The following is an 11,790-nucleotide window of genomic DNA, read 5'->3' as shown; positions in this document are numbered from 1 at the left end:
CACTGTTTTATAGGCACAGGTACCCCTTTTTACATTTAATTATGAGCACCAACATCTACTTCCCTTTTCCTTACACACCTCTTCTCAGGTTCACTCTAAATCCTTATAATTTCATCTTGTTTGGTACGCAACAGACACGGCCAGAAAAGGGAAAATCATTTCACCATATTACAGTCATTTCATGTCCTGTATTTATAATCTGAGATTTGCAATTTAATAGATGACAACAAAATTGTAGGAGTTACAGTCCTCATGTGTCAGTGCAAAAACAGCCACGCTTGTCCTTAAACATTAATCTAAACATCTGGTACTACAGATATTTTTTAATGCAACATTTAACTGACTGTGGCTCTTAGAAAGAATTGACAGCATATTGACAATCTTTAAGAACCGCTGTGAGATATAGATCCTTATTTAAAAAATAAAAACAAAAAAACCCTTCTCAAAGGCATTTGATGCATGACGAGGTCATGTTTTCTTACAACAGGACCTAACTGAATTGAGTTTATGATGAACACTTTTATTTAGAACAGAGCAAAGAGAATTCCCCCGTTTTCCTTATCAGCTATTAGTGGGGTAATGCACTGCTGTAATGTAATGCATTGCACTTCTATGATGATCTGTGATGCAGCAGGGCCTGGGAACCCTTATCAGTTGCAGGCTCAGCTCCATGCTGCTCACCGTGAAAGAGGCACCGAGTGAAAATGCTTGCCCTAGACAGCTTACAGATGAAGGTGTCCAACAGGTGACACCACTGACACACGGGGTAGGCAGGAGTGAGAAGGGTATCCAAAAGAAAAATGAAGTTTATAGCAGGAAAAAACAAAGTCTCTGCTCAGCACTTGCTAAGCTAATGTCAGATGGGTACAATTTATAAGCCTTGTGACAGACAGGTAAAGACAATGAAGCCTCTTGCAGCAATACACACTCTAAACCTGGACAGTGCAACTGATGCCGTCATCTAACCACTTGTTTCTTTTTGGGTAAAGGCTTGTTTGGATTTTTTTAAATGCTGACCTGTTTGGAGACAAGCTGTAGTTCACAGAAATTCCCCAGTCTGCTTTAGTTAGTCCTAGACTAGAAGAAAAAGCACCTGGTTCTAACGCAACATGACAAAATTATTTCAGATGAACCTGAGGCAACGCATCTCCTCAGAGGCCGAGGAAATCCTAGAGAACCCTCATGCAAAGTACACTTTTAACGGGCAAGCTAATGAACACTTGGAAACTGCATGGAAATAAACGTTCAAACATTTTTCATTTAAAATTAAAGTCTATGCAGTCTGTAATTTAGGAGTAGCTTTTTTTGCTAGCATAATCCATCTGCTTGCAGCCTACCACATACATGTTGCATCATCAAGAGGCTCCCAGCAGACGTCTGTGAAGGGCTAGGTGGTACCCACTGCCAGAGAGCAAGCTGAGGGTTCTGACTGCTGCAGCAAGAAGCCCCTTCATCAAGCCAACCAGGGCAGAGGGGGAACATAGGGCTATGATCTGGGATTTTACATCCCACTTACTTCAGATGCTGTGACGATATCTTCCTCTGCAGATGCACCAAAACGTAGGAACCGGAATCCTGGGATAAAAGGATTTCAGCACGGGCTGTCTGAATGAAACACCACTTAGTACCCACTTTATATCTAGCTAGATAGTAGCTCCCTCTGTCAATGAGCACTTGTTCCAGAAACTGGGCATGTAGGTAACTCTTTACCTTTACGAATGCAAGAAGGCCAGCCAGAACCACAGTAAACTTAACCTCCAGTCTACTCTATAGACATCACGCGATTCTGAATTAGGTGCTATACACTGCGTTACAGATCTCTACCTACAAAGGCACTGTACAGGAGATTCACAATGCATTCTTAGGGAAACAAAAGGAGTAAACAAAAAAAACCCAGTGTTGTATCATCCTTACGTCCAAAAGGGAAACAGCTAGTTGGTTTACAGAGCAAAGGGATGGGATGCATCAACAATGCATGGTGAAGATTTCTGTAAGGAAGTTTATGCTGGGGACTGAAGAAGCCACAAGACATTTTATTCCTGCAGTCATTTTCAGGAGCGTTTCCCACTCATCTGTAAGACACACTCTAGAACTTGGTGCACCTAGAATAAGACAAAGCCAAGGGGAGCAAGGGCTTACTGGACACTTGCAAGGACACTCTCAGCAGGAGCCTGTAATCAACATGGCTAACAAGGAATCAAAGCCCAATGACTACTCCCACTCCCACATGAAAAGCGTTCTGGTTGCTACTGGCTCACGTGGAATATATAAACTGAAAGTGCTGTCGGATTGTGCAGAGGACTTGTCTCAAGACGCGATTAAGTTCACAGCCCTCAAAGAGATGGTGTGATGCCCCAGGTCAGACTGGACTGCCACCACTGGCAGGGGCAGGCAGGAAAATGTGAGCGAGACTCGCCACCACCTGGTGGCCCTAAAGCAGACCATGGCAAGTCTGCTGGCCAACTCAGTTGGCTCTGCTAGACAAACGTCCATGTCAGTCAGAGGCCTCATCACAGCAGTCAGAGAACCCTCTGAAATGTACTGGTACTACAGGAAGGCAGAAGAGGGCAATGGAAAAGAAATGGCCTACCTCACTTGGTGGAGAGGGCTCTGGCATAGACTTTTTCAGGAGCAGACCCTCTGGGGGGGGGGGGGGGGCAGTGGGTGAGGGCACAGGTATAGAGATGGCAGCGTGCGCATGTGGTTGCACAATGTGAACTGTGTAATGGGTTCTTGTTCTTAGCGTGCTTTGAGCTGCCAAGTGAACCTCAAGGGCCACTTGGCAGAGTGCTGGAGGTGGAATTATATGTATTTTTGCAGGAAAGAAAAAGCAGTCCGAGCACCCAGCTCCTCAACCCACTCAGGGGTAGCCTGCAAGACCAAAGAGAGGGGAGAAGATGATGCTTTGCCCAGCAGCTGGCTCCCATCACATCTAGATCTAAAGGCCTGGATTTGTTCCACTTCTCATGCAAAAGTGATTCCAGCTTTCTCCCTGAAACTTACAGGCTTCACTTACAGGCTTGGCAATGCTTCACTCGCTAGCACCATGACTGAAAGAGACTTGGGAGTCATGACTGACCACGTGATGAACACAAGCCACCAATGCGATACCACAGCTAGCAAAGTGAACAAAACTCTGGCTTGCATCTACCAATGCATCTCAAGCAAGACCCAGGATGTCATCCTCCTGCTGTACTTGGCCTTGGTGAGGCCACAGCTGGAGTACTGCATCCAATTCTGGGCTCCACAATTCAAGAAGGATATGGAGAAGCTTGAGAGAGTCCAGAGAAGAGCCACGCGCATGATCAGAGGGCAAGAGAACAGGCCTTATGAAGAGAGGCTTCGAGCTATGGGACTCTTCAGCCTGGAGACGCGCAGGCTCAGGGGTGACTTGGTGGCAGCCTATAAGTACATAAGGGGTGTGTATCAGGATCTGGGGGAACGCCTGTTCACCAGAGTACCCCAACGGATGACAAGATCTAATGGTCACAAACTCCTCCAAGACCGTTTTAGGCTGGATATAAGGAAAAACTTCTTTACTTTCCAAGCCCCCAAGACCTGGAACAGACCTTCCACGTCTGCAAGCACCTACTCTGGACTCATTTAAGCAGCGTTTGGACACTTATCTAGCTGGGATCCTTTGACCCTAACTGACTTCCTGCCCCTTGGGCAGGGGGCTGGACACGATGATCTTATGAGGTCCCTTCCAGCCCTAATGTCTATGAAATCCATGAAATGCCAGAAGTGCTGGTGCAGTGACAGAGGCCACTAGCACCTTCTGTGCCAGAGCACCCACCCCATCTTCCCCTCCTCCTCCCACTAATTTCCTAGATCAGTCAGAGCAGACTGCGTTTTCCTTGACTACGCTGGTTCAGGCACGGGAGGTAACAGTCTAGCACCAAGCTACTGGCAGAGACATGTGCGTGTCTCTACACTCATTTCTGTTGGCTGTTATTGCCAGTCTGTCAGAGACAAATGAAATCACATTAACCTTGATTTATAAACAGGCCTTTATGTGCAGCATCCCATTGCTCTGTGTCTGAGGCCAATTAATTATGCCACGTAAGGGATTTAAGGGCCCCTTCTTACCACAACAGCGTGGAGCCAGCAATGAAATACAAAAAGCCCAGCCTGAGACAGGGTTCATATGTGTGTGCGTGTATGTACACTGGCTAAGAGTAATTACTCTTAATTACAAGGAGATGGGAAGTCCTGGGTATCTGCCTTCTCAGTTTAATCGAGGGCATTCAATGCGCACATGAAGAACCAACACTAGTTACCATAAGAAGGAACTGGTGATGACACCTATCTGGTCTTCTCCAGAGCCCCCCTATATGAAGCATTTGCATGGTTTACAGGATATAACACTCGCACAAAACACTCAACCCCAGTGGCTAGGAGAATGGACCCCTAAATCCTGCCTGTTTAATGCATCACATTTCCATTACTCTGAACCCATGAGGCAGTGACCCACTTCCCCTGAGCAACGTGCAGTATCCAGCACACTACCTAACAAGGCAAAGACCTGCGGTTGTTTCTCTGCCCTACAGGCTTCGCTCTTCCCCTGGTGTGGGCAAGCAGGTTTTGTCCGGGCTACATCCCACCTGCAGCAAGTAGCCGCATGACAGATGGGGCTTCACCAAGAACCCTGACTCAGCCATCGCCTGCACCACAGCACTGCTTTCAAGTTAATGTTAATATATTCACTCTAAAAAGTTCCCCTTTTTCCACAGTCTGTTTTAATTGCACCCTCCTAGGTGGCAGAAGAACTGATTGGTAATGAAAAATTGCCATGGAAACCACACACTTTATCAGCACCACAAAGAACCGTGACTCACCTGCTGGAAGACACAATATTTTCTCTGTCTGATTAAGGACATCTCCATAGGGGTAGCACTGCTATTGCTGAACCCCCAGAACCTGCCATTCTAACTGTCTCTCCTTTTACACATGCACTTATAGCAGCATTTAGGAAATCAAAGTCTGAGGCTGGTGACTGAAGCATGCAGTCACTGCAGTGACCAGTGGCAACTGTGAGACTAGCACAGCCCAGCTCTGCACCAGCTGTATGGCAGCAGAATGGGCACCTCCGGCTCTCAGGCAGCCCCAGCCTGGCCTCCCTTAGAGGCAAAAGTAGCTCACATTCTTTTGAACCAAGTTCTTTCTATTTGCCTTCTGCTGACTGACCCAAAAGGACTCATGCCAGCCACAGAGTCAGGTTCTTCTCTGCAGTGAGGAAAGCCAGACACTTTACATGTCTGAAATGAAAGCATCGGTCGTCCCACAATCTGGACTGCACAGGCTAGGGCTGGGGCTTCAAGAAAAGAGCCAACCTGGTACTGAAGCCTGCCTGGGGCTCTAGCAGCCTGCAGAGCAGAGGTCCTTACAGTCATGACTAATCGCACAGTTCCTACTTACAAAGCAATTCAGTGGAGTGCTTTGTTACAAGCTCCTGGCTGCTCCATGGCAATGCAGCTTTCTACATATTCTCAAAATAGAGCTTCCTTTGCTCTCCCTGACGGCAAGATCAAGGATCCTCCCTCCGTTCCCTACACTGCTTGCTGCCATATATTGTGAAAGCAGGAGGTACAGAAAAGGTTGCCTGCTCCCTGCTTTGGATGGCTTATACTAGCTTTTCCAAGGATACCCATTATCCAATCAAGAAACTTCTTGGCCAGGATGTACATGACGTGGGGACCTGGCAGAAGGAGGAGACTGTGATAGTGAACAGCAGGATACAAGCCAGCAGCTAAAGAGATCATTCTGCTGAAGCAACCAGCAGGCAAGGAAAGAAAGAGTACTGCTTGTTTTTTTTCTAGCCAAGGGCAAGGAGCTCTAACTCACCTTGTTCTCTTCAGTTTTGCTTGCTCACACTGCCAGAATGGCTTAGGACTTCAGAAAAACAGAGGGATGTCAGGACAAACCAGACTGAGCACAGGGCAGGCAAATCCTCCATTTTACTACCTCCACATTCATCAAGGCAGAGAATCAAAGCAGAAACTCAGTAGATGGAAGTATCCTATTGCCACTTCCTGGGCCCTGAAATCTGGTTAGCCCCTGTGCTTGGGTCGGCACTGAACAGGTTGGCCTTTCTGCTTGGCCAACCAGAGCTTTTGAAGATTGCATCCCACTAATTCCAGACTCTCAAGGGATGTTTTGGGCACCTGTGGAGAAAACTCCACTGATCTGAAACCACTGGAAAATTGCTTTCCTTGCCCTGCCCTGTGATATCCAAGGTAACTTGGCCAGTTGTCACTCAGCCCAGCATATTTGGATACTTCAGTGGCTGAAGGGAGTCAGTAAATGAACGTGCAGGTGAGGACTGAGGTGCTGTGATAGAGTGCGGTGAGATGGGGGAGGCAGGGACACCTCAGGGTAGGAATAGCAGGGGCAGCTGCAAGTCAGCAGCTATGCTGCCTGAGGTTGGAGATCTGCACTGTGGTTCTCTCCACACTGTGCCTGGCTCAAGCAAGGTCATTTAGCTGGGTCAAGGGCTGACATTAAACATCCATGCATTTCTAAAAAAGAGAAAAAGTCCATTCCGGTAGCCTCCATTCTGCCAGGGAGGCATGAAACTGTTGGCCATGCAAGCAGCGTCAGGAGGGGAATGCACTTGTCCGACAGCTTTTCACACACAAGGAAAGGTGAGGGGAGTTGAAAAACCTCTGAGCTGCTATTTTAAACCAAAAGTCACAACTTCCACTGTATTTATTAAATGAGATGAGCAACTGAAAAAAAATCTTAGAAAATGCAAATTAGAACAAAGTCAGCAAAGTTTCAAGTAAAAATAAATAAATAAATAAAAAACCAGCACACAGTTATAGGTCCAGGTAGACGCTTGGCAAGGAGTGGAACAAGGTCCCAGCACTAACTATGATGCCTTTTCACAGCACTACTCCACAGCTTTGAAGGGATTTTTTTCCAGGACCCTGTGACTTACACTGGGTTTTAAATAGCCAGCATTGCATTGCTGCAGCATCTGTTGCTTTATGCCAATTCATCCTCACAGCTGCTAATTATACCTTGATTTTTGTTGATATCCCAGCTATATTTGTTTGGAAGAGGAGCAGAAAACCGAATACAACCCTTTGCTACCCTATTGAAGCCGCAGGTGCTGGAAACAGGAGGCTTTCATTCCACATGCTTTGGAATTAGTGCATCTTCACAATGCTCCATCAGCAACATCATTCTGCACAGAGGGATTATGTATGCTCATAACACACTTCCCTGCTCTGATTGCTCATTCTGGGTCTCCACATGAAAGCAGTGAATTGGGCATGATTATGTCTGCAGATTGAAGAAATCAGTGCCATGAAGTTTGGTTTTGCTTATCAGCAGGTTGGACTTTAATCTGCGCACTCAAAAGTAAGGATGTCGCTCTCTCTTCCAATTCATCCAGTCAGGGCTTTCTTCTCTTTTTTCTTTTTATCCAAATCAGTGTTAAGCCAGATTTGATTTGCGCTAATGGGATCAGTACTTGAAGACACCCTTCTCAGTCTTAAAATGAAACATAGCTCTAATTTGTTTCCCTGTCAGTTGTCAAATTTTCTTCTATGAGAGGAACAAAGTCTTGCTATTAACTCCCCATATCCAGCTAGCTCTGGATACTATTTACATCTTGGCTCCACAGTGTTGGCAGAGCTCAGCTTTCTATAAAAAAAAAAAATACAACCCTGCAGAGCTTTTGTTAGAAAGGAACACCAGCCCATTCCCCCCACTCTCCTTCGGTATAGAGACTTCCAGAGTGCCAAGTGACTACAAACTCTTCAATGATGCTGTAGTTCATGCTGACTGCAGTGCAGAGAGTCAATCTTACAGAGAAATTAAGTGTTTAAACCTTTGCTTTCCAGGCCCCACAGGCCTAATGAAAGAAGAGAAAAAAAATTAAAAGAAAAGGAGAGAAGGGAATAATTAAGTCAGAAGCCCAGCATCCTGCAGTGAGGTATGTTGCAATAGACAGGCAAACCCTGGCTGAAATGACCATAAGATTCCCAGCTAGGCAACCATGGTAAAATTTTCAGTGCAGCCAAATTATTTGACACCTAGTAGAAATTAAAGGTAATTGTCTTCCTTCTGAAAAGTGGCTTGACATTAATGCAGGGTGAATCAAAAGCAGCTATTCTGTTGCTAAGGCCGTGTGCTTGTGTTCTGAGTTAATTTCCAGTCATCCGACCATCACCTTTCAGGCCTAAACTCAACCTGCAAGAGATGTGGAGACCTTTACAAAAGCCTTTACTAGCTGTCTGAAAGACTTCCCCTTCTACATGAAACTCCCTTAGGCAAGGAGCTGGGGAGCAGATGCAACCAGGAATGTCACAGGCAGATCAGAGAAGGAGGAGAGCCCTCCAACAAGCCCAGGCCCCCAGCATTTTGTTATGGCACATGTCAAGTGGTCTGGGGGGTGCGGAGAGAAAGGGGGGCTCTGTAATGATCACCTGCCCCATGCTCCACAGCCCTACATACACCTCTGGCACCACCCTCTGCATGCCCAACTAATTGAAAAGCAGACTGAAAACATATACTGGGAAGAAGAACAATTAATAAAGCAAGGGCTTCACTCCCTCATCCCTAGAGAGCACCTGGTTGTACCCAGGTCTCTGGGGCTGGTTCCAGAGAAGACATGCCAGCGGCTGAAAAAGGATGAAGCCATCTCCTGGCTCCCTAACTGGGGTGAAATGTGGACATGCCACTTTCCTAACAGGACCTCTTTGCAAAGGCAGGTTGACTTTAACAACACACTGCAAGCAACAGCTCTGGGGTATTTACATGCAGACATGCTCAAAAGGAGCCCAGGCATTTAAAGTGACTCTGCAAATATATTAATGCATGATGATGCCATTGAGTACTTGGGTCATTTCATTCTGGATACAGGCAGATGCAGCTATATGTAAGTGAGAAAACCAGACTACTCCATTGTCCTCAGATAGCTTCTCTGTTTATCCATTCTCAGCAGTACCTAGAGGAGCACTCTGTCTGTTTTGCTTTGGCTGAAAGGAAAGCTGCCTCCCCCCCACAGATGTGCTTGCTGGCCTAGAAGACCATCTCTGTACATGACAAGCCCTCCCCGATGGCAGCTCACTAGATAGACCCCTTCTATCACTGCCAACAATCAGAGTGGCCAACAAGAACAGTAACGGGATCTGCCTTGAGTTCCTATCTGGGAAGGCATTTTACACATGGACAGCCAAAGTGCATCATGCCCGTGTCCTTGCCACCTGCCCTAACATAGCTGGGAAGTGGCACCAAGCGGCAGCAACACCATAGCGGGCCGCCTGACTTAGCGCATCCAGTACAAGCTATCCATTGCCAAGAGACCTGGTGACTTCCAGTGATAGCTGCTGCTGCATGGTGCCCTGGCTACAGGCACCTTTGCCCATAACTTAGACTCAGTTGTGTGAGCAGCCTGTCCTTTCTGCAAGAAGGTGGTGGAGGAGACTCTTCCACACCTTTCTGGACTGCCGCTAGCTGCAGCCACTCTTTGCTGCCCTCAGCAGCCTCTTTGGTACGCTGTACTTGGACTTCTCCAAGACTGTATACATCTCTATCCCTACTGACCGGCCAAGGAAAGCATAATCTGCATGGCCTATTTCCTGCTGGGTTAGGCCAAGATGGGGGCTGAAGAGCCACAGTATCAAGGCCCTCCACCTCTTCTGCTTCTTGGCCCAGGCATGTGTCATATTTGAATTTGGACATTTCATCTTGCAACAAAGTATGGAACAGTTTGTGTCATGCTAGGCCACCGAGAAGGCATTTTGCGAAGTGGAAGACAGACAGCTGATCCTACATATGTAACCCCATGAGGGGCATAACCTGATCAACAATTGCTGGGAGGCACCAGCTTCCTTGGCCAGTGGGGGGTGTCACAGGGTATCATGTGTGTTATACCACTCTGAAAACGCTCTGCACATAGGGATTTATATCCTACTCTTGCTGGGGTCCTCCACCCTGGCTTTTCCTCTCCCAAGGAAATCAATTATTCTAGGGAGAGTAACCAGCTAACTCCTACTCCCTACGTGCTGCTAGAGGCTTCAGCACACCTAGTCCCCATGCTAATGGTGTCTTAGGCTACAAACAGACATCACCTTTATCCCAGGATAAACCATTTTATCCTAGGGCAAAGTGTGATCATCCATGTCTATTGTTCCAAGATAAATCCTAAAAAAGTTTATCCTGGATCTGAACAGCTATCCTGGGACTGAATCATTGATTCAACAGAAGCAAGCAGCAGTGAATTCAGCTGCTCATTAAACCCCAATTAGAAAGGCAATGTGTGTGCTGCTAATCCCACGATATTTCTGTTCCAAGACAAGCACAGGCACACCTTGTCCAGGGACAAAAGCAATGTCTGTTCATTGCTTTAGTCTTAAACACAGTTGGCTTGTAGCTCCCAAACAAGACACAAACCTCAGAAGGGGCCTTCAGGGGACCAGAATTTGCTACAGCAGCTCCTCAGCTGGTGGCTCTGGTTGTTTGTGTACCCAAACATGGATACATCAAGCATTTCCAGCTCACCAGGTGGTAAGGCCAACGGGTCACAGAGTAATTGTCCCACCCCATGGGGCAGAGAATCAACCTCACAAGGGTGAGAGATGAATAAGAAATCCACCCCTAACTTGTGCATTGGTTGAAATATGGCCTGGAGTTCCCTGCTGAACCAGTAAGGCCTCAATAAACATATCCCCACAGTACTCCTGACAAAGTTTGGCCCAGACCCTCCACACCAGACAGCACAGAGGCGAGCAGGAACCAGCATCAGCATTTCATATAAGTCTCCAACCAGACAGGACTCCAGACAGCCAGGCGATTCCTGCAGCAGGACTGCTGGGCAGGTAAATTGAGCAGCCAAGGAAGAGAAGGCTCATCTGAAGTGCTCTGCTGTCCTAGGACATCCTGGGGTCACCACCCCTGCTAGGCAGGTAACAGCTTTCTAAGATGGAGACAGAGGTGCAGTCCACTGGTCCAGGGAAGTTCAAGTATGTAAAGAGAGAGTTCAGTCCTGCAAGTGCTCCAGGCATGCATTACACATTGCAACTCATGAGAGAAACACTTCACCCCATCACTATGCACGCACAACACTGCTTTCTGTGGGCAAGGTCTAGCAAACCTGGGAACTCACTGATGTCCAAACAGTCCCTAAAAGTTCAAGAGCTCCAAGCAGTTCCGCATATGTCAAGCTGAAACCTAGAAATGGGATAACTCCTAGAAATCCAAGGGGCCTGGACAACACCACATACTAGCTTTGCCAGGAAATGTCTTTATTAACATGTCCACAGAGTTTAGTAGTGAAGAGAGTGTCGTTTTCCTACTGTCACTCTTCCCCGCTGGATAATTCCACTTGGTAGGCTGCTACCCTTTAAATTGGGCCATAAAGCATTTAGCACATATTCATTTCAGGCAAAAGATTGGATTGTCTAAAATAAATGAATCAGCACTTGCTCACTAGCTGTGCAAAGCAGAGCAGAACTTAACATTGTCACTCACAAAACCCAAGAAAATGCAGCTACTTTAAAAAGCTAGATGTCAGATTAGCAGCTCCTTGTATCTATGCATTGTATGAACACAGACTGAAGCCATTTGGTACTCTCCCTGGAGATCTAGGGAAGATTGAGCCAATGACATACCATGAGCATCATGTCAGTCCAAATTACAGGCTTGTCAACTGCTCCATAAGTGGAGATGTTACGGGAGCTACTGCAATGGTATCAGAGCCCTGAATATCAGTGTTTAATGCCTCCTTTCTCACCAGCAGCAACAAGGAATACATTTCTTGGAACTGGCACATTTCAGTAG

At 46.8% G+C, this 11,790-nt stretch overlaps 1 protein-coding gene across 2 annotated transcripts in view; it reads right to left on the bottom strand.

Annotated features, from left to right (window-relative positions):
• ACOT7 (acyl-CoA thioesterase 7) overlaps positions 1-11,790 on the bottom strand; it is an 89,044-nt gene that overhangs the window by 36,249 nt on the left and 41,005 nt on the right. The gene's annotated exons all lie outside the window — the stretch shown is intronic.

The sequence above is a fragment of the Gavialis gangeticus genome, unplaced genomic scaffold, assembly GCF_001723915.1.
Source record: "Gavialis gangeticus isolate Ggan-Ray unplaced genomic scaffold, GavGan_comp1, whole genome shotgun sequence".
NCBI classification, from domain to species: Eukaryota; Metazoa; Chordata; order Crocodylia; family Gavialidae; genus Gavialis; species Gavialis gangeticus.
The sequence above is the reverse complement of the archived record's forward strand: the minus strand, read 5'-3'. Positions and strand labels throughout refer to the sequence as shown.